Source organism: Ixodes scapularis, unplaced genomic scaffold (genome assembly GCF_016920785.2).
Source record: "Ixodes scapularis isolate PalLabHiFi unplaced genomic scaffold, ASM1692078v2 PGA_scaffold4__175_contigs__length_147842914, whole genome shotgun sequence".
Classification (NCBI taxonomy): Eukaryota; Metazoa; Arthropoda; class Arachnida; order Ixodida; family Ixodidae; genus Ixodes; species Ixodes scapularis.
In genome coordinates this window covers 101605754-101627517 of record NW_024609879.1, presented here as the reverse complement: position 1 = coordinate 101627517, position 21764 = coordinate 101605754, and the positions used below count along the sequence as shown (strand labels likewise).

General features: G+C 49.0%; 1 protein-coding gene across 1 annotated transcript in view; it reads left to right on the top strand.

Moving 5' to 3' along the window:
- LOC8029929 (gastric triacylglycerol lipase) overlaps positions 1–21764 on the top strand; it is a 45719-nt gene that overhangs the window by 2301 nt on the left and 21654 nt on the right. The gene's annotated exons all lie outside the window — the stretch shown is intronic.

Sequence of the window (21764 nt, the reverse complement as noted above, 5' to 3'; positions counted from 1 at the left end):
GGGTCGCGCACAGGCTCGATCCGCCCTCGCTGTCGTCGTCTCCTTCGCGTGGATGTGTTTCGGGAGACGGACGAACCGCGGACGTGTCGTCACGTGCTCAATCCGTCCGCGGATCAGTCCGTCGTGTAAATCGGCCATTATGAGCCATCCCTGCAACTGGAGCATGGTTGCCGAACACTCGGGTTAGCAACAGTCGGCACACATCCGTCATGTGTGTCAAACGCATTCGCTGATCATTTCGAATCTGTGTACTCTTCAAACCAAGCCGCGTCATGCACGCCAGATGATAGGGACAAGTATAATGATAAACCTGTCGATTACGTCTTTTCAAAACGCTAAAATCGAGATTGCGATAAAGAGACTAAAACCCAAGATATCAATGGCTTTTGATGGCATTCCAAGCTTTATTGTTAAAGGTTGTTCTTCAATTTTTACGCCACTATTAACGCATATTTCCATGTTGTCTCCATCAAGTTTTACTTTTCCCGAGTTTTGGAAAAAATCTGTCATTGTGCCTGTTCACAAAGGTGGCAACACCGATGACGTAAAGAATTGCAGACCGGTATCCTTGCTCGGTGCTTTTACGAAAGTTTTAGAAATCGTCTAGTTTGAACATTTGTCACAATTTCTTAAATGTCAACTTTGCATTTCACAACATGGTTTCTTTTCTGGTAGGTCTGTAGAGACTAATCTAGTGTCATTTTTAGACTTCGTTTCGCCCATTGCCGACCACCGTGGGCAAGTGGATGCCGTATACCTTTATATGTCGTTTGACTTGGTGAATCATTCTTTTTTTTTTTTTGTACGTAAAATGGGGACTTATGGAGTAAATAACCAGCTTTGCAATTTTTTTTTCTTTCAAACTATCTGATGGAAAGAAAAAACTTTGTTCGAATATTATGACATCATTCTAGACCTTATGTGTCTTTTCCTGGTGTACCACAGGGGCCCATACTAGGGCCAAGTTTATTCAATGTTTTTATAAATGATATGGGCTCTTGTGTCCGTTATTCAGATATTTTGCAATATGCTGACGATATCAAATTGTTTAGGCAGGTGTCATCCATTTATGACTGTGAAATGCTAGTCGATGATGGTAATGCTGTGCACCATTGGTGTTGCCGATATTTGTTAACACTATATCCTAAAAAGCGCTAGTTATATCCTTTTATAAGAAATTGTAAATCATAAGTTTTTGTTACTATCTTGATAACCTACCTCTACGTAGGGTTGAATGCACAAGAAATTTAGGAGTATATATTGATTCGTCATTGTCATTCAATACATATGTTTTCAACATCACTAATGCTGCTTAACGGACGCTAGATGTGATTTCCAGAGTAACGCGTGAATTCCCGTCGTCGGCTTGTATATTCATTTTGTATTTTTCATAAGTACGTAGCAAGCTTGAATTTAGTTCTTGTGTTTGCAATGGTATTGGTAGTGCAATCCAGGCAGAAATCAAAAACGTGCAGAAACGTTTTTTTCGTATTTTTTTAATGATCGATACATGTCCGCAGCGTTTATTATGAGTATAACAGGCTTTTACGACGATGTAGTTGTACTACACTAAGCTCGACAACACTTGAGCGCGATCTAGTGTTTCTGTACAAACGCGTTCATGGTCGCATTCATTGTTCAACCCTCTCATCACCTATTAATATATATGTACCGCGAGTGCTTTTGAGGGTAAATCCCACTTTCTCAGTTTAAATAACCAACCTTTCCAGTCACATGAACCGCATCCAACAGTTTTATACCGCGTTCAATACAACCAGCATCGACATTTTCAGCTCAAGTGTTCATGTGTTTAGGCGTTCAATGGCTGATATTTGACTGTTACCTATTTCCTGTTCCACCGTAATAGATATTATTTGTTGCAAGTGCCGTAGATTTCTTGTGTGTGTTCCTTTTGACTATGTGCATCATTCCTTAGGCTTCTCGCCGTTCATGAGCAAGGAAAATAAACAAATGAATGAATATCAGGCCCGACAGAGTCGAAAGATTTCGGAACAGACAGACGAGCCGAAACATTTGTTCTGCTTTTCCTCAGCTTGCTTTAGACTGGAGCTAATGGAAGGTTTTGTTATCTTACAGTCAGTAGAGCGGCACGGAACTTTACCTACCCAAATTACGTCTGCGAATCTTTATTTATATATATATATATTGGCAATAAAAAAAGGGAAACACAAGATATGCAGGCGACACCGGGAGAATGACCCACTTAGATCAATATTTTCTTTGTAACCTGCACACTCTATAAAAATAATAAAAAAAAAAAAAACATTAACAAAGAAGCGAAAGTACGCAGGCAAAATGGTTAGGAACCATCATATACCCCGAGACACGAAGAAAGAAAATAACAATTTGTGTCGTCTTGCCCGTTTTATTTATTTATTTTTTTTAATTTCTCGATGTTTCAAAATGTAGATTATGCGGCTATAGGAATAAAAATCTACACAACCTGCAGCTTCATGAGAGTGAGTTGTATTATCATGTTATACTATACGTTTATAAACGTTTCGTGTTTCCCGTCGTTCACAGTCACGTGCGTAGAAAGTCGAATGGTCTGCTGTTCTGTCCGTCCCTAATTGTTTCTTTCAGTTTTATTTAACTTCACCAATGCGCTCACGTCGAACTAAACCTGGCATATGGGAGAAAGTTGAGGCGAGGCAAATCAAGGGTGTGTGATAATCACGTGTTTTTTTGTAAACACCTTCCAGCGGCGTGGAGGGATCGAAGCGATGTTTTACCGCATACCAGAAGTGGCGACATTCAAGATGGCTGCGCCCTTGTGGAAAAAAAATGTATAGGACGTATGAATACTCCCCTGCACTTTCTGTTTGCTCGTATTTTTCAATCGCTTTCTTTCGTCACCAGCTGTACGCGTGTCACAGTGTTTGCTCCCACAAAAAGCAAAAAAAAAAAAAAAAAATGAAAACAAAACTTTCGGCACGCCCAGCTGCTTCTTCGTATTTGAAAGCTATGTGCCGTCGTCAATATTTGTTCGTGGCATCTCTGCCGTTTTATTTTTGTCTTTCTTTTTTTTTTTCTCCGGACGATTACTTGCGCACAATTAGTTCGAGCGAATTGCCTGTCTTAAAGATATGATGTAACCAACCGTCCCAAAATGGTTCCTTTGGGACCTATTCAAGCGTTTAATAAACATCTTTTTTATCACCTGTTTTTCTTTTATTGTCTTCCTCCGCCGAATTTACGGGGAGTGCTACGGTTCGCTGGAACTGCCCGCATACAGGAATAGCATTTTTAGAGCAATGACAAAATGCATTTAATCGGAGTCCATTCTTGATGATTGGTCGAAACGCTTGTGTTACAAGAAAGCGATTCTTAACTAGTAGTCTCCTGTCGTCAAGATCTTGCGGATTAAAGAGCCATAGCAAATTTTAACACTGAATGTGTTAAAAAAATAAAAAAAAGTTAGGATTTCAGGCGAAAAGAGCTACGCAGGAGCGACACGGAAAGCCGTAACGGGCAGGCCAAGGCAACCTAAGGCGTATATAGCCCATAGCAGGCAATGCTTAAGCATACAAAGCATATAGCGGGCACGCTTAACCATGATAAATCAAAGTTAAGTGTAATGAGGCATAATTAATTCTAATTCGCGAGATTTACGAAGCGGTGCAGCTAGAATCGAACTGCGGACCGTGTGATCAGCAGCTGGACGCCTTTCCTCGGCGCCACCTGCAGGCGGACGTGAACGGGAAGCGCAGGAAGCTGCAACTGGTATGGGGCTCACAAGAGCCTGCGGCAGCAAATGGCCGTCGGCGCGAGCAGCTAACTCCCGAATGACGAAGTTTAGCTCCCCACGTGATCTCACAACGTCACGGGTTCTAAATGTAGGCTTTTCTGCACCATTCTGAAAAAAACCGGGGAACACATGAATGCACCATGCATGTAATGATATAACGCATCGGAAACCATCCAAAACTCCTAGAAAGCAAGCGTAACAAATCATAAGGCAGTCATAATGGTCCCCGGGTTTATGAAAATGAAGTTTTTTTTCTTCTGTTTTTATTTCGGGTAGATTCATATATACACCTCGTGGAAATCTTCCACCGAATTTCGAAACAACGTTGATACTTTCTGCTAATGTCGCCACGACCGATTTCTAAATAATTGTCACTTTGGAATTGAGAAGTGTCTGTAGTTTACCAGCAGATCTTGGTGTGTGGCAATAACTTATTTGCGTTTACGGAAGAAAAAAAAAACTGTTAAGACAAAAGGTTTAAATTACAATTTGACTCAGAAACGACATATGCGATCTAGACTGGGGTACAGCTTTAGAACGTCACTTCCAATTAGACGGGGTTGATTCGCATATTTTAAGTTAAATGATTTGCTTTCCGCCATTTCTAGCACGCCGAGAAACAGCTAAAGAATGCCCACGTAAAAAACTTTTTTTTTTTTTTTTACCGTTTGACGAGGGAGTATACACATGAAGATGCATGACTGCAGGGGCCTTAAACTGGTCAAACACAAAGTTGAAGCCGAACGTTCGCAAAGCGCACCCATTGGACTTCGGCGACAAAAGCGCGAAGTCATCGTCGTGATAGTCCAATCGGTGCGCTCCACGCATCTTCGGCCCCAACTTTGTCTTTGACGAGTTTAGAGCCCCAGAGCCGAAAATAAGAATTACGCTGCAATATTTGCTACGTGATACGCTAGGCTTTTATTAATATTCAGGCTGAGCTTATCATCTTAGTTTCTTCTCATTCGGCAGAATGGGCAGTGACACGCCTTTATGTGTGCTCCCTACGCGGCAAAACCCGCGAAACAAATAATAATAATAAAAAAAATGGTTTGCATACCCCTTGACTTCTACGACCTTCAGGGCTGGCAGTGTGCGCTAACGCCTGGAGTGACAACATACCGTTGTCCCTAAATGGGGCGACACAGATGCAACTTGATTACGGATATTAGGCGTTATCGAACTAGAATTATGAAAATATGTCATATTTCTTTTAAGAAATATCAAATGGTGTCAGCAATAGACCGATGTCATCAAGCGAACTGCGCAGGCGCGCGCATTCCGGAAGTGGTGCCGCCGCCATGCTACTTGTAGTCACCCCTTCCCGGCTACATACGGCTGCGCGTACGTACATCATCATAGATTATCATTTGGCACGCCCCGGTATCACTTTGATTCTCTTGCATGTTTTTACTTCATAAGATTGTGTTGTTTCTGATGCCTTACCTTCCTCAGCAAGTGCAGAAAAGCAGTTTCAGTCGTCTTATAGCTTTAGAATCGCTTTGTCGTCTGCTTCGTCGTCGTCTGCTTCTTCGTCACTGTGAACTGCGGCCGCGGGGAAAAAAAAAAAAAAGAACGTCACCACTACTCGAGCATTCCGACTCCTCGGACGTCTCATTTACCTTGCAAACAAGTGAACATCTAGTGCAATAGCAAAGAACAAGAAAAATCGAGGGACCATCGGCTCGGTGCAGCACCAGGGAACAGCATCAAATGTGATGAAAAAATGAGCATGGTGGAGCTCAGTCTTGTGCATAGCGTTTAATCAGCCATCAAGTAAGAGGAGCTAAATAGACTTTCTCGGTCAGCGATAGTTTTCTAAAAGTTGTTTCATTCTGGTTGACAGCCTGTGCGACAGAGTACAGATGAGCAGCGGGAAAAGCCTGCACATAAAGAAGTGATGTACAGAAAGGCCATGCCTGACGCGCCGTAATAATTGGCATCTATCAAAAAGAAGCAACCATGCCAGATACCTGAAAGCTCGGGGTGGAGATGATTTTTCGTGTACAGTTTCTATTCGGTTTTATTTTGTTTGCGCAAGATCCGAACGCTAACAGTCGCCCGAAGGGGGAAGCTTTTTTCTGCGGTCTCGACTGGTGCGAGTGCAGAATGGATCAGTAACACCAGCCTAACAGACCACCACAAAATGGATGAGGTTCGTTTGTTACATTTTCGGCGGTAAGTACGTGTTGCACTTCTAAATTGCATTATGTAATCTTTTCGCGTTGGTATGAAAAAAAAGGAAGTCTGCTTCCGAAAAAATGTTGTTTTATATCAAGTGGTGCATATCGGGAATCGCTGCTCTTTTTTAGTGATTGTCCTGATCTTTTGAAGCACAGTTGTGCTTGAAACATGTCCTCGCAAAAACAGTTATAACCACCAAAATACACCGAGAAAGAAGTGTATTAAAAACGGCCTCCGCAAAGCAGTGCGGAGGTCCTATTTGAGATAGACCAACGAATAGGCCGCTACGGAGCAAATGGTCAGAGATATTCCAGCTTACGGAACACTTCGGCACGCTCTATGTCTCTTGCCCTGTAATCGTACATATTTTAGCTGACGTGCAATAATTGGATATAAATTATGAAGCAAATCGCGAAACAAATCGCAAAACGCTATTTTTCCTGCCGCTCTGTTCGGCTCTGTCGACCTTTCTTTGCCATGCTTCCTTCTTGCGTGAAGACATAATATCCGAAGCCTTTTCGCCTGGTGCTGTTATTATAGCTCCGTGGCATACAACATGTGAAGCCACCGATTGAAAACCATGAGTAAACACTTGGCTAAAAGTCTCGTGCTAACCCAAAAATTTCCAAACGCCGGGCGTACAATGCGCGCCGACGCGGCCGGAAAACTGGGGAGAACTACGGGTACCAGAATGCACCGCGGCAGCGGTGGCGTCGCGCAACTCCTCGTGAGATCGGTCTATTGACAATTAACAAAGCGGCACGCGTTTCAAGCAAGTGCGGTTGAACGGACGTTCTCCGAAGGTACAAAATGACAATATTTTGTCCGATGTACACGTAAAAACTGATCTTAAATAATTTGGTGTTTTTAATTGTTGCTGATAAAAGGTTGTTCCAAATGTCTCTGCAATTCGTGTTATCCAGTATACGATTTACAAAATGTTCCCTTCAAGAAATGCATATATTCAGGAGGATTATTACCCAGGCAACCATGACGATTAATAAACAAAGAAAGAAATATTTTCATCCCAGATGACCTACTGAATTGATTACACCCACACACACCGCGACACTTGCTCATCAGTTGTGACGTCATCTACACGATTATGACGTCACAGACGGTCGAAGGCCCCGAGCGCGGGAGCGCAGCGGAAAGGAAATTTTCCCGCACGGCTGGCCGCACTCGCTCGCCGGCCAGAATCCGTGTCATTGCATAAAGGGCCTCACAAAAGAGCGACAGACTCGGATACAAGCGACGACGCGCGCAGATCGCGACGGTCGACCGATCGCTTCCCTCGAGTGGTTCTACCCGCTATGTTCAGTCCGGCCGTGTCCAGACTCCTGCCCAGTCTGGTTCTCAGCGCCGTCCACAGGACGTCTGGACAGTCCTTCGGCGTGCCGGTGTCCGGGGCGAGCCAAGAGAGCGTGCCGCCGTGCTCTGATATCGTGAGTTTGACAACGCACTTTACCTATGGGTTCACTGCGCAGCTCCGGTCACACTCACTGCTAACACCATCATACAAAAAACAGTCTACAGACATTTTTGAAGCGTAACTACATATGTATGAGGCAAACATTCTTCGAACATGTCTCACGCGGGTTCGCAGATAAGCCTATTATCATTTCTGCAGCGAACAACGTGTGTCTGATGGACGTTTGCAAGTACTGCCTGTGGGCGCCGCCATCTTGCTGCTGGTGTGGGTAGATCGTCTGATAGTCAGTCAAGCGCTGCTGAGGCGCACCCACGGCCACAACAATGATCGACTACATCAGACAATTTATTCACACCAGCAACAAGACGGTGGCGTCCAGAGGCCGAACTTGCAAACGTTTATGTGACTTGTGAGCAGTGTGAGGCGCGTCGCGACAAAACGCTGGATTTCCTGACTTATCCAAGTGCCGCCATCGTTTGATCATTCCGCGACGCGCTTCTATTGGGTGCCAGAGACGCGTCGCCATTTTTGGCTTTTGGCGCATCCCCCATTCAGTCGCGCACGCCTATTGGTCTGCTGTGGCTGCCTTCTGGTGACGAAGAGGCCAACAGCGCCAAAAGTACAGAGGACAAAGAAACGAGGAACACACAGACCGAGCGCTGACTGACAACTGATTTATTTAAAAACTTCAAAACTGAGGCGTCTATGTGCTAAGGTTGATAGGGATCGTTCGGATAAACTCGGCTGCGGTAAGAAGCACAAGCAGGAGTTTGTGCCGTCCGCGATCGGTGTGGGGTACGAAATTCAGTTGTCCTGTGGGAGAGTGTACTTTGGCCAGTCAGGGAGGTGCGTCAATAGTAGGATCAGAGAAGACGCATTTTCGATAAGATTTTCACCATGGGGTAATTTCGCCATTCATTGTGACAGATGTGGGTGCTCCCCTTTTTTAGAAAAGACGACGATTGTCGCTCGGCACAGTCAGCAGGTGACTCATGAAATATTCGAGGCTTATTACATTTCTAAGTATAAGGATGATTGCGTCAGTGCTCCCTCGATTGCGCTCTTCGATAAAGAAATCGCGTTCTTGGAGATCTGTGACACGTGCCCTTAGGTGATGGTCCGATGTGTACTTTTGTCTTGTGTTTTTGCGCCGGTAGACGGTTTCCAGAAATAAACCAGTTGTCCGTCAACGCTCGGTCTGTGTCTTCCTCGTTCTTTGTCCTCTGTACTTTTGGCGCTGTTTCTCTCTTCGTAACTATGCATAACCAACTCGCCCAACTTTTAACGGTGCCGGAGCCGCGCCGTCGCGCCAAACTAGATTGGCGGTGACGCTCCGCCATCTTTGGCTCAAGCGCGTCCCAGCATGCACCAGCTTGGCGGTACTTGTTTATAAAATCCATCCAGCACTTTACGTGGCGAGACCGTCGAATCTCGGTCACCGCTCCACAGCCAATCAGGCTGTGCCATTAGCCAATAAGAGCTCCGAAGAACCACATCACGATGCGAGAAGAGGGAACGTAATATTCCGCATCCTGCGCTCCTTAATCTCTCAGTGACGTATACCATGCATAGAATAATCAAAGTACGTACGTGTTCGAGCATTACGCAGATCGAGCGCTGAGACAGATCAGTGGACATGCGGCTGCTGTGTCAGCGTTCTGTCCAGTCACCGCGTCGAATTAAGGACGCTTGGCTTCGGACTGGGGCAGAATCGCTGAGCCGGCGTGGCGCCGCCCGGGTGTGAGGACGTTCCGTGAATATAAAGGAGGAGCTGTTCGCGGGCTTTGATTATTTTGTAGTTATAGTGTTGGGAACTGCGGTACGATGGAAAGTTGGCCCAGTTGATTAAACGTGGTTACAAAAAATAAACAACGCGAAAAAAGAAACAGAGAACAAAGGACGGAGCACTGACTTTCATCTGACTTATTTTGAAGAAACAGATACCGACGGTGGAGATCAGAACGTGCAAGTGAAAAATGACTCGGTCTTTTCCGTGTTCTGGTTGCAGGTCGCAGTATATGTTTCGACATTCTGGAAAAAAGTTACAGAGTCTCTATGTTTTCCCTAAGACGACTTGCGATGTAAACGTGATAGCGAACCTGCGAAGACAGCGCGCTCTCTGGCGACGCACTTTTGGCGCCGTTTTATTGGCTCACTCGGATCGTGAGCGTCGGCTGTGGTCCCGGTGATAGCGAACCTGCGAAGACAGCGCGCTCTCTGGCGACGCACTTTTGACGCCGTTTTACTGGCTCACTCGGATCGTGAGCGTCGGCTGTGGTCCCGGTGATAGCGAACCTGCGAAGACAGCGCGCTCTCTGGCGACGCACTTTTGACGCCGTTTTATTGGCTCACTCGGATCGTGAGCGTCGGCTGTGGTCCCGGTGATAGCGAACCTGCGAAGACAGCGCGCTCTCTGGCGACGCACTTTTGACGCCGTTTTATTGGCTCACTCGGATCGTGAGCGTCGGCTGTGGTCCCGGTGATAGCGAACCTGCGAAGACAGCGCGCTCTCTGGCGACGCACTTTTGGCGCCGTTTTATTGGCTCACTCGGATCGTGAGCGTCGGCTGTGGTCCCGGTGATAGCGAACCTGCGAAGACAGCGCGCTCTCTGGCGACGCACTTTTGACGCCGTTTTATTGGCTCACTCGGATCGTGAGCGTCGGCTGTGGTCCCGGTGATAGCGAACCTGCGAAGACAGCGCGCTCTCTGGCGACGCACTTTTGACGCCGTTTTATTGGCTCACTCGGATCGTGAGCGTCGGCTGTGGTCCCGGTGATAGCGAACCTGCGAAGACAGCGCGCTCTCTGGCGACGCACTTTTGACGCCGTTTTATTGGCTCACTCGGATCGTGAGCGTCGGCTGTGGTCCCGGTGATAGCGAACCTGCGAAGACAGCGCGCTCTCTGGCGACGCACTTTTGACGCCGTTTTATTGGCTCACTCGGATCGTGAGCGTCGGCTGTGGTCCCGGTGATAGCGAACCTGCGAAGACAGCGCGCTCTCTGGCGACGCACTTTTGACGCCGTTTTATTGGCTCACTCGGATCGTGAGCGTCGGCTGTGGTCCCGGTGATAGCGAACCTGCGAAGACAGCGCGCTCTCTGGCGACGCACTTTTGGCGCCGTTTTATTGGCTCACTCGGATCGTGAGCGTCGGCTGTGGTCCCGGTGATAGCGAACCTGCGAAGACAGCGCGCTCTCTGGCGACGCACTTTTGACGCCGTTTTATTGGCTCACTCGGATCGTGAGCGTCGGCTGTGGTCCCGGTGATAGCGAACCTGCGAAGACAGCGCGCTCTCTGGCGACGCACTTTTGACGCCGTTTTATTGGCTCACTCGGATCGTGAGCGTCGGCTGTGGTCCCGGTGATAGCGAACCTGCGAAGACAGCGCGCTCTCTGGCGACGCACTTTTGACGCCGTTTTATTGGCTCACTCGGATCGTGAGCGTCGGCTGTGGTCCCGGTGATAGCGAACCTGCGAAGACAGCGCGCTCTCTGGCGACGCACTTTTGGCGCCGTTTTATTGGCTCACTCGGATCGTGAGCGTCGGCTGTGGTCCCGGTGATAGCGAACCTGCGAAGACAACGCGCTCTCTGGCGACGCACTTTTGACGCCGTTTTATTGGCTCACTCGGAGCGTGAGCGTCGGCTGTGGTCCCGGTGATAGCGAACCTGCGAAGACAGCGCGCTCTCTGGCGACGCACTTTTGACGCCGTTTTATTGGCTCACTCGGATCGTGAGCGTCGGCTGTGGTCCCGGTGATAGCGAACCTGCGAAGACAGCGCGCTCTCTGGCGACGCACTTTTGACGCCGTTTTATTGGCTCACTCGGATCGTGAGCGTCGGCTGTGGTCCCGGTGATAGCGAACCTGCGAAGACAACGCGCTCTCTGGCGACGCACTTTTGACGCCGTTTTATTGGCTCACTCGGATCGTGAGCGTCGGCTGTGGTCCCGGTGATAGCGAACCTGCGAAGACAGCGCGCTCTCTGGCGACGCACTTTTGGCGCCGTTTTATTGGCTCACTCGGATCGTGAGCGTCGGCTGTGGTCCCGGTGATAGCGAACCTGCGAAGACAACGCGCTCTCTGGCGACGCACTTTTGACGCCGTTTTATTGGCTCACTCGGATCGTGAGCGTCGGCTGTGGTCCCGGTGATAGCGAACCTGCGAAGACAGCGCGCTCTCTGGCGACGCACTTTTGACGCCGTTTTATTGGCTCACTCGGATCGTGAGCGTCGGCTGTGGTCCCGGTGATAGCGAACCTGCGAAGACAACGCGCTCTCTGGCGACGCACTTTTGACGCCGTTTTATTGGCTCACTCGGATCGTGAGCGTCGGCTGTGGTCCCGGTGATAGCGAACCTGCGAAGACAGCGCGCTCTCTGGCGACGCACTTTTGACGCCGTTTTATTGGCTCACTCGGAGCGTGAGCGTCGGCTGTGGTCCCGGTGATAGCGAACCTGCGAAGACAACGCGCTCTCTGGCGACGCACTTTTGACGCCGTTTTATTGGCTCACTCGGATCGTGAGCGTCGGCTGTGGTCCCGGTGATAGCGAACCTGCGAAGACAGCGCGCTCTCTGGCGACGCACTTTTGACGCCGTTTTATTGGCTCACTCGGATCGTGAGCGTCGGCTGTGGTCCCGGTGATAGCGAACCTGCGAAGACAACGCGCTCTCTGGCGACGCACTTTTGACGCCGTTTTATTGGCTCACTCGGATCGTGAGCGTCGGCTGTGGTCCCGGTGATAGCGAACCTGCGAAGACAGCGCGCTCTCTGGCGACGCACTTTTGGCGCCGTTTTATTGGCTCACTCGGATCGTGAGCGTCGGCTGTGGTCCCGGTGATAGCGAACCTGCGAAGACAACGCGCTCTCTGGCGACGCACTTTTGACGCCGTTTTATTGGCTCACTCGGATCGTGAGCGTCGGCTGTGGTCCCGGTGATAGCGAACCTGCGAAGACAGCGCGCTCTCTGGCGACGCACTTTTGACGCCGTTTTATTGGCTCACTCGGATCGTGAGCGTCGGCTGTGGTCCCGGTGATAGCGAACCTGCGAAGACAACGCGCTCTCTGGCGACGCACTTTTGACGCCGTTTTATTGGCTCACTCGGATCGTGAGCGTCGGCTGTGGTCCCGGTGATAGCGAACCTGCGAAGACAGCGCGCTCTCTGGCGACGCACTTTTGGCGCCGTTTTATTGGCTCACTCGGATCGTGAGCGTCGGCTGTGGTCCCGGTGATAGCGAACCTGCGAAGACAACGCGCTCTCTGGCGACGCACTTTTGACGCCGTTTTATTGGCTCACTCGGATCGTGAGCGTCGGCTGTGGTCCCGGTGATAGCGAACCTGCGAAGACAGCGCGCTCTCTGGCGACGCACTTTTGACGCCGTTTTATTGGCTCACTCGGATCGTGAGCGTCGGCTGTGGTCCCGGTGATAGCGAACCTGCGAAGACAACGCGCTCTCTGGCGACGCACTTTTGACGCCGTTTTATTGGCTCACTCGGATCGTGAGCGTCGGCTGTGGTCCCGGTGATAGCGAACCTGCGAAGACAGCGCGCTCTCTGGCGACGCACTTTTGACGCCGTTTTATTGGCTCACTCGGATCGTGAGCGTCGGCTGTGGTCCCGGTGATAGCGAACCTGCGAAGACAGCGCGCTCTCTGGCGACGCACTTTTGACGCCGTTTTATTGGCTCACTCGGATCGTGAGCGTCGGCTGTGGTCCCGGTGATAGCGAACCTGCGAAGACAACGCGCTCTCTGGCGACGCACTTTTGACGCCGTTTTATTGGCTCACTCGGATCGTGAGCGTCGGCTGTGGTCCCGGTGATAGCGAACCTGCGAAGACAGCGCGCTCTCTGGCGACGCACTTTTGGCGCCGTTTTATTGGCTCACTCGGATCGTGAGCGTCGGCTGTGGTCCCGGTGATAGCGAACCTGCGAAGACAACGCGCTCTCTGGCGACGCACTTTTGACGCCGTTTTATTGGCTCACTCGGATCGTGAGCGTCGGCTGTGGTCCCGGTGATAGCGAACCTGCGAAGACAGCGCGCTCTCTGGCGACGCACTTTTGGCGCCGTTTTATTGGCTCACTCGGATCGTGAGCGTCGGCTGTGGTCCCGGTGATAGCGAACCTGCGAAGACAACGCGCTCTCTGGCGACGCACTTTTGACGCCGTTTTATTGGCTCACTCGGATCGTGAGCGTCGGCTGTGGTCCCGGTGATAGCGAACCTGCGAAGACAGCGCGCTCTCTGGCGACGCACTTTTGACGCCGTTTTATTGGCTCACTCGGATCGTGAGCGTCGGCTGTGGTCCCGGTGATAGCGAACCTGCGAAGACAGCGCGCTCTCTGGCGACGCACTTTTGACGCCGTTTTATTGGCTCACTCGGATCGTGAGCGTCGGCTGTGGTCCCGGTGATAGCGAACCTGCGAAGACAGCGCGCTCTCTGGCGACGCACTTTTGACGCCGTTTTATTGGCTCACTCGGATCGTGAGCGTCGGCTGTGGTCCCGGTGATAGCGAACCTGCGAAGACAACGCGCTCTCTGGCGACGCACTTTTGACGCCGTTTTATTGGCTCACTCGGATCGTGAGCGTCGGCTGTGGTCCCGGTGATAGCGAACCTGCGAAGACAGCGCGCTCTCTGGCGACGCACTTTTGGCGCCGTTTTATTGGCTCACTCGGATCGTGAGCGTCGGCTGTGGTCCCGGTGATAGCGAACCTGCGAAGACAACGCGCTCTCTGGCGACGCACTTTTGACGCCGTTTTATTGGCTCACTCGGATCGTGAGCGTCGGCTGTGGTCCCGGTGATAGCGAACCTGCGAAGACAGCGCGCTCTCTGGCGACGCACTTTTGACGCCGTTTTATTGGCTCACTCGGATCGTGAGCGTCGGCTGTGGTCCCGGTGATAGCGAACCTGCGAAGACAACGCGCTCTCTGGCGACGCACTTTTGACGCCGTTTTATTGGCTCACTCGGATCGTGAGCGTCGGCTGTGGTCCCGGTGATAGCGAACCTGCGAAGACAGCGCGCTCTCTGGCGACGCACTTTTGGCGCCGTTTTATTGGCTCACTCGGATCGTGAGCGTCGGCTGTGGTCCCGGTGATAGCGAACCTGCGAAGACAACGCGCTCTCTGGCGACGCACTTTTGACGCCGTTTTATTGGCTCACTCGGATCGTGAGCGTCGGCTGTGGTCCCGGTGATAGCGAACCTGCGAAGACAGCGCGCTCTCTGGCGACGCACTTTTGACGCCGTTTTATTGGCTCACTCGGATCGTGAGCGTCGGCTGTGGTCCCGGTGATAGCGAACCTGCGAAGACAACGCGCTCTCTGGCGACGCACTTTTGACGCCGTTTTATTGGCTCACTCGGATCGTGAGCGTCGGCTGTGGTCCCGGTGATAGCGAACCTGCGAAGACAGCGCGCTCTCTGGCGACGCACTTTTGACGCCGTTTTATTGGCTCACTCGGATCGTGAGCGTCGGCTGTGGTCCCGGTGATAGCGAACCTGCGAAGACAGCGCGCTCTCTGGCGACGCACTTTTGACGCCGTTTTATTGGCTCACTCGGATCGTGAGCGTCGGCTGTGGTCCCGGTGATAGCGAACCTGCGAAGACAACGCGCTCTCTGGCGACGCACTTTTGACGCCGTTTTATTGGCTCACTCGGATCGTGAGCGTCGGCTGTGGTCCCGGTGATAGCGAACCTGCGAAGACAGCGCGCTCTCTGGCGACGCACTTTTGGCGCCGTTTTATTGGCTCACTCGGATCGTGAGCGTCGGCTGTGGTCCCGGTGATAGCGAACCTGCGAAGACAACGCGCTCTCTGGCGACGCACTTTTGACGCCGTTTTATTGGCTCACTCGGATCGTGAGCGTCGGCTGTGGTCCCGGTGATAGCGAACCTGCGAAGACAGCGCGCTCTCTGGCGACGCACTTTTGGCGCCGTTTTATTGGCTCACTCGGATCGTGAGCGTCGGCTGTGGTCCCGGTGATAGCGAACCTGCGAAGACAACGCGCTCTCTGGCGACGCACTTTTGACGCCGTTTTATTGGCTCACTCGGATCGTGAGCGTCGGCTGTGGTCCCGGTGATAGCGAACCTGCGAAGACAGCGCGCTCTCTGGCGACGCACTTTTGACGCCGTTTTATTGGCTCACTCGGATCGTGAGCGTCGGCTGTGGTCCCGGTGATAGCGAACCTGCGAAGACAGCGCGCTCTCTGGCGACGCACTTTTGACGCCGTTTTATTGGCTCACTCGGATCGTGAGCGTCGGCTGTGGTCCCGGTGATAGCGAACCTGCGAAGACAGCGCGCTCTCTGGCGACGCACTTTTGACGCCGTTTTATTGGCTCACTCGGATCGTGAGCGTCGGCTGTGGTCCCGGTGATAGCGAACCTGCGAAGACAGCGCGCTCTCTGGCGACGCACTTTTGACGCCCTTTCGGGCCTGTTTTTGACGTTTTTGTATCGTTGACGTGTTTTCGCTCGAGGACTTTGAAGGTCGACTGAACAATGAGACATATAAGGCTTTCGCATTAATAAATCGGTTGAAAGTCAGCGTTCCATCTGTGCAATCAGTCTTCTCGTCCGTTTTTGTTTTTCGGCATTGTTCACTCTTCGTAGTCACGGGAAGTTTGAGGCGCTATATAAAAATAAAACAGCATGGTCTTTTGCTTGCGTAGTGGTCACATCTCAACGAGTGTGTTCAACCTGCATCCCACGGACGAGCATCCCGCGGACGTGCGGTCGTGTATAATCACCACCGCGTAATGCGCTCGAAAAAAAAAAAAATCTAAATCTATATTGACAGTCATGCTGTACCGGCCGAATTACCTTTCTGAAAGTCTCTCGTGAAGACGGACTGTCTTAGAAATGCGGCAACATTGGCTCAACAGACGCAATTACGATGAGCAGATATGTTATTGTCGCTGAGTCATCCCGCCTCCAGCGCGAGATTCCTACCTTCAACGACGCTTTGGCATGCATCTCGTGCACCTAAAGTGCGTGTGTGCACAACCAAAGCACGGCGGAAGGCAGGGAATTCCTGCTGGAGGTAGGGCGTTAGGTTAGGTTAGGAGAGAACGCGCTGACGTGCTTGTTCTCTCCGCGACCAGGGGCCCTATGTTGCGCTTTTTGGGCTCCCACGGTGACTATGGAGAAGAAAGTGACGTCAACAACGCAGCAAACGCAGATTGGGTGTTCATTTCGTTTTCTTCTGTCATCATCCAATCTGCGTTTGCTGTGTCGTTGACGTCACTTCCTTCTTCCCAGTCGCCGTGGGAGTCCAAAAAGCGCAACATAGAGCTTCAGGCTAGACTTGAATATCTGAAAAGAAAAGTAATAGGCCGTTACTCAGAAAAGTAACCTTGGCTTTTCCGATCAATGCAGATTTTTAAAGCGACAGATTTTTCTGTCGGTTTGTAAACGGGTAACGGACTACAAGATGAGGTGCCTCGTTGAAGTTTTTAAAGCAACTTTGAAAAGGAGTCCGCATGTAGACCAATGCGCGCCTCTTGCAACACGTCACGTGGCTTCGATGATGCTGCTGTCGCGTTTCACTTCCCGTGAACCTTGACCGGTTTGCGAGAACCGCGTCTCAGCTGAGCCTGGGTGAAAGAGAAAGCACAGAAAAGGCTGGGGCGCGCGAGCGTCTTGAGACGCGGTTTGAGTCCCGCTCAGCCGCGTGCACTGACTTTGGCCGCGCTTCTTTTTTTTTTTTTTTCACTCAGTCTTAGCTGAGACGCTGTTTCTAGCAAGCCGGCCCTCGTTTTTGCGCATGCGCAGCACCTTACGCCCGGCGTGGGAAAACGTGCGCTTCTTTGTGTACAGCGATACTCGATTTCGAAACTATACTGTATTATATCCTCTTGCTAAAGGAGGCGAATTTTGTTCTCGTAAACGAACCAGAGTTAATGAACAAAACGTTAGGGCGCAAACGAGCTGGTGATGCTTTAACATAATTTAAGACAAACTTTCAATACTGGGGAAAAGACGAAGGACGGCACAACACACAGATTCAGAGTACTATTTCTTTCTCGCACGCGTGAATCTGTTCGCTTTTTGAACATTTGTGCATTGGGAGTTTCGTCTATCCCAACGTTGCTATTCTTAGCCCTTTTGACTTAAGTTTGCATCCCCCCCCCCTTTTCCCCCCCCCCCTCTTTTTAAAATTTTGTTATTACAACAATTTAAGACGTTCATTCTAGGGAACACTCGAAGGTCAGAAAAAAAAAAAAAAAAGGAATGAAAATACGAAGACGGTTTTAAGCCCCCGGGTGGCTCAGGACTGTCAACGTCGTCGTCTGACATCTCTTTTATCCAAATCCCCCGACTGGTCGGTATACATAGCTATAGCTATAGCAAAAAAAAAAAAGAAAAAAAAAGAAAAACTTTTGGGGTGAACGTTCCCTTGCTGTCGCTTCTCTGAGATTTTCGAAACCGCCGGGATTTAGAGCTATCAAAGTGTTGTTAAACAACAAAAACAAAGCTTTCGTTATATAAAAGAAATAAGGAACAAAGGTATATGTATATAATGCAGAGAAGAGTCTTGCTCACTGAAGGAACTCTGCGATTCGAGTGTGGGTTGGACGAGGAACGCGTTTCTCGACTCGATTTCAAGATGGAGACGAAAGAACGAAGAGGACGCAGGCTGGTTGCAAGAACGGGAAGAGTAATTCGATGAAAAGGGAAATTCGACGACTGTTTTGTTGGCCCCGAACGTTTTCACCAGACCGGCGGGTTCTTCGACCTTTGTTTGAGATTGTTTGGGGCATTGAAGAATAGGCGCCGGAGGATTAAGCGAACCATGAAATGAATTTGCATAACGATGGATCCCATTTTTACTATATCCGTATTGCTTAGCTTGCGAAAAGAAAAAGAAAAGAAAAGAAGAAATACATTTTTGTTTGCGAGTGTTTGTTTTCTATGGAATTAGCGAAAATTGGACCTACCATTATGAAATTCGATTTCATGGTTCGTTGAAGTTCTCGAGTGAGAAACGTAACCTTTGCTGTGGTATGTTGAAAACAATACACTGGGCTATATTTTTTTTCCTTTTCCTGATTTCCGGAGTTTTCTGCCTTTCTGCCGTAATTTATCCGCAGTGTATGCGATAGCACCTGAGCGGACTCCATCTCGTGAATAGGATACGAGCCCTGCGGCACGTAGACTACTCCAGCTAACGAGGGTACTCTCGACGAATTAGTCATGTCGGCACGTATACTATAAGTATTGCCAACGCAAACTGGAGACTTTGTTAATTGAACGCAAGGAGCGCGAACCAGGAAAAAGAACAGCTCGCAGCTTTGTCCAAAAAGAAGGTATACCGAAGCGCTTCTAGGCTTCCGAACTCACTTTAAAGTAAAAAACGCAGAAATTGACCAATCCCGATTGTCTTTTTTTTAATCGTTCCTCAACCAATAAGATTACGACACTCGGTAGATAAGAATGCTCAAGGCCCAATCAGGAAGCCAGAAGCGTGATCGTAATTGGCCATGGACTGCGTTCCTCAAGCTGTCAGTCGTGAGTAATACTAGAACAACTCAACTCTCTGACGTCAAGCCACTGTGGTGGCGCTGCTGTCGGCACTGCGCATGCGCAGACGCGTCGCACCTCCCGAATTTGTTTTCTGCGCATGCGCACTGCCGACACATGATATGTGCGAATTGGGCATGTTTGTGAGCAGCGCATTAGTGTATGGCTGCCTCGACGCATGTGACCATTCTTTTCTCAGGTAAAAAAAAAAACAAAACAAAAAAAAAAACAGTTCTTTTTTTCTTTTTAGATTTGTACGTAAGGCTTCGCCTAGACAGATAAGTGCCTTTCGGCGTCGCGTGCTTTGACAGAGTTGGAGCACCGCGTACGCTAAAGCATACCTTGTCAATGTAGCACGGAATGGTTGACACCGTGTATAGTTTTTTTCGTAAACGAAGCAGCGATTTGTAGAGACTTAAAAACAAACAAAAAATACTAATGTTTTTTTTTATGAAGTAACGAGTAACCAGTTCTCACTCCAGTTTGTGCCTGTAGTTTACACGACAAAAAAACGCTAGACAGTCCACATAGAGATGTGCACGCGGTACGTCAGTATAGCCACAGCTATCCCTGAATGGGCGCGTTAAAAAGCGAGGGATGATCAGCCATACGAGGAATACTGGAAGCGGCAACTGCTTCATAGAAACGAATTCGGAAGAACGAGAAATTAACGCCTTACTTTCAAGCTGAGGTAACGCGTTCCTTTTGAATCGCTGTAACCCGTGACGTATTTCTAAGCTACTTTTTGAGTGACTGATGAGTAACTGTATTTAGTTACTTCATTTCAGTAACATGTACGTGTCTGGTTTTATCTTGGTTAACTTATTCCTGTAAACGAACTGAAACAGAAACGAAATTACGTTCTGGGTTCTACAAAGATTCAGGATTTATTTAAGACATCATCTAGGGGAAGTTGAACAGCCTGCGGCACCCCAATAATGCAAATAGCGCGAAAGAAGAGAGCACGTTTTTTAAAGCTATTTGAACTCTATGAATGTCAAACTAATTTTAGCCCATCATATCGTTCTGGCAAGTTTTTGTTTTTTATAAACTATGAGCTTGACCGAAAGGTTCAGAAGTTCAGAATAACCTTTTCGGCAGATAAACTTAAAAATAAAAGATGAAGAAAATAACAGACTGCGTCAGTGAGCCGACGAAAAGTGAATAAAAAAATAATGAGCGCGGAACCGCAATATCTGATTCTCTTCAAAAAATTACCATATTTTCGACGACTCCGTGGTCTCGGGGAGCGTCCGCTCCGCTTTCGCTTTCCAACGCGTGGACATAAAAGAAAGTTCCGTATCCGTGTCAGTTTCGGTTTGTTGCTCCGGCGGTGTTTGTAGTCCGTGAACGGCGAAATCATTATTCCGACCCGGAAATAGCGGGTCGTACGTATATGTATGCATAACGGCGCGGGGCTATAGGATACTCGGAAATCGGAATCGTTCGACCTTGTGGGCCGCGTGACGGGAGCAAATACCCCGGAGGACGGTGTAAAAAGGGGTCCTGACAAAAGAGGACCTTCACAAACAGGAATCGGAAATATATATATATATATATATATATATATATATATATATAAAAAGTGAATGAACGGGGAATATATTATGACTTCATTCACCGCTGGGAAAAACAGCCATTTTATGAAGGGAAAAAAATTAGACGTTTACAGTTTTCTGTAACGCCGAATTAGAGCGCAGCTCTTGAGGAGGAGGCGGGGAGGGTACGGAGTGGAGGGTATGCCCCTCTACCTTCCCCGCTAAATTTAGCGGGAATATTCGCAATGCTAGACGCTTGTGACGTCACGTGACGTCATATGTCACGTGTTTTTATAATGACGTCACACATGACATTACGTGTGATGTCACGAGGTTGACCCTCGTGAGGGTAACCCACGTGACCCTCGTGAGGGTAACCCTCACGTGGGTAACCCTCGGGACGTCACGTGTGACGTCATTATGGGAAACGTCCATAATGCAACGCGCGGTTACGCCGACGGCGACGGCGTTGCCGCTCAAGCCGGAAAAAGGCGCCGAAGAGCTGGGCTTTAAAAAAAAAAAGGCACACTTCGGAAACCATCCTTCACATACATGTTGAGTTTGTTAATAATATATTACTGTAATTTACTTTGAAGGTCTACACTTTCGAGGCGATAGTCCCACTGTGAAGGTGCCTCTATGTATGCCACTACAAAGTGCCGCCATATAAGGCGTCCTGGAAACTTCATTCAGATTTTTCCTACCAGTTTTGATTACTCTCAGTGTATAAGCTCTTCAATTTATTTCAGATTATCTTTAAATATTTTTGGGAAAGTGATTGAGCACGCCAGCGTTGTGGCCGACATCGGCACCTGTTATTGATAGATCCACACATTAAAAAGACGACAGGACTTTTCGAAGTTAGCTGGCATGGGGCTTTGAAAGATTGACACATTTGGGCTGTCCTGCTGTTTGTCTAAAAAATGAAACTTCAATTTCTTGGCGTTTTGGAAACAACAGATTTAGAACTTCTGGAATCTTAATCTAGTAGACAGCTGCACTCTAAGAAAAGAAAATATGGTCGTAAAAGAACTTTTGGGGGTTCTTCGGCTTGTCCATATTTTGGGCACTAGAAAACTTATCTTAAGCGCCCCCTAAAAGGGGTGGTTAAAAACCTATCAACGTTTCTTTTAAGCTTACTTTTTATTGCGAAAGAGTTCTCCATCGCCTAGTTGCCTTTCTAGTGCGTCAGGGGCAATAGTACTTAAGGCGAAACCATTCTTCACGAGCTGAAAAAGTTCTTGGGGCGTTGAAGGACCTTTCAGAAACGGATTTTGTTTAGAGCGTGCGCTAATTAATAAACGGTCAAAAAAAAAAAAAAAAAGACCCGCAT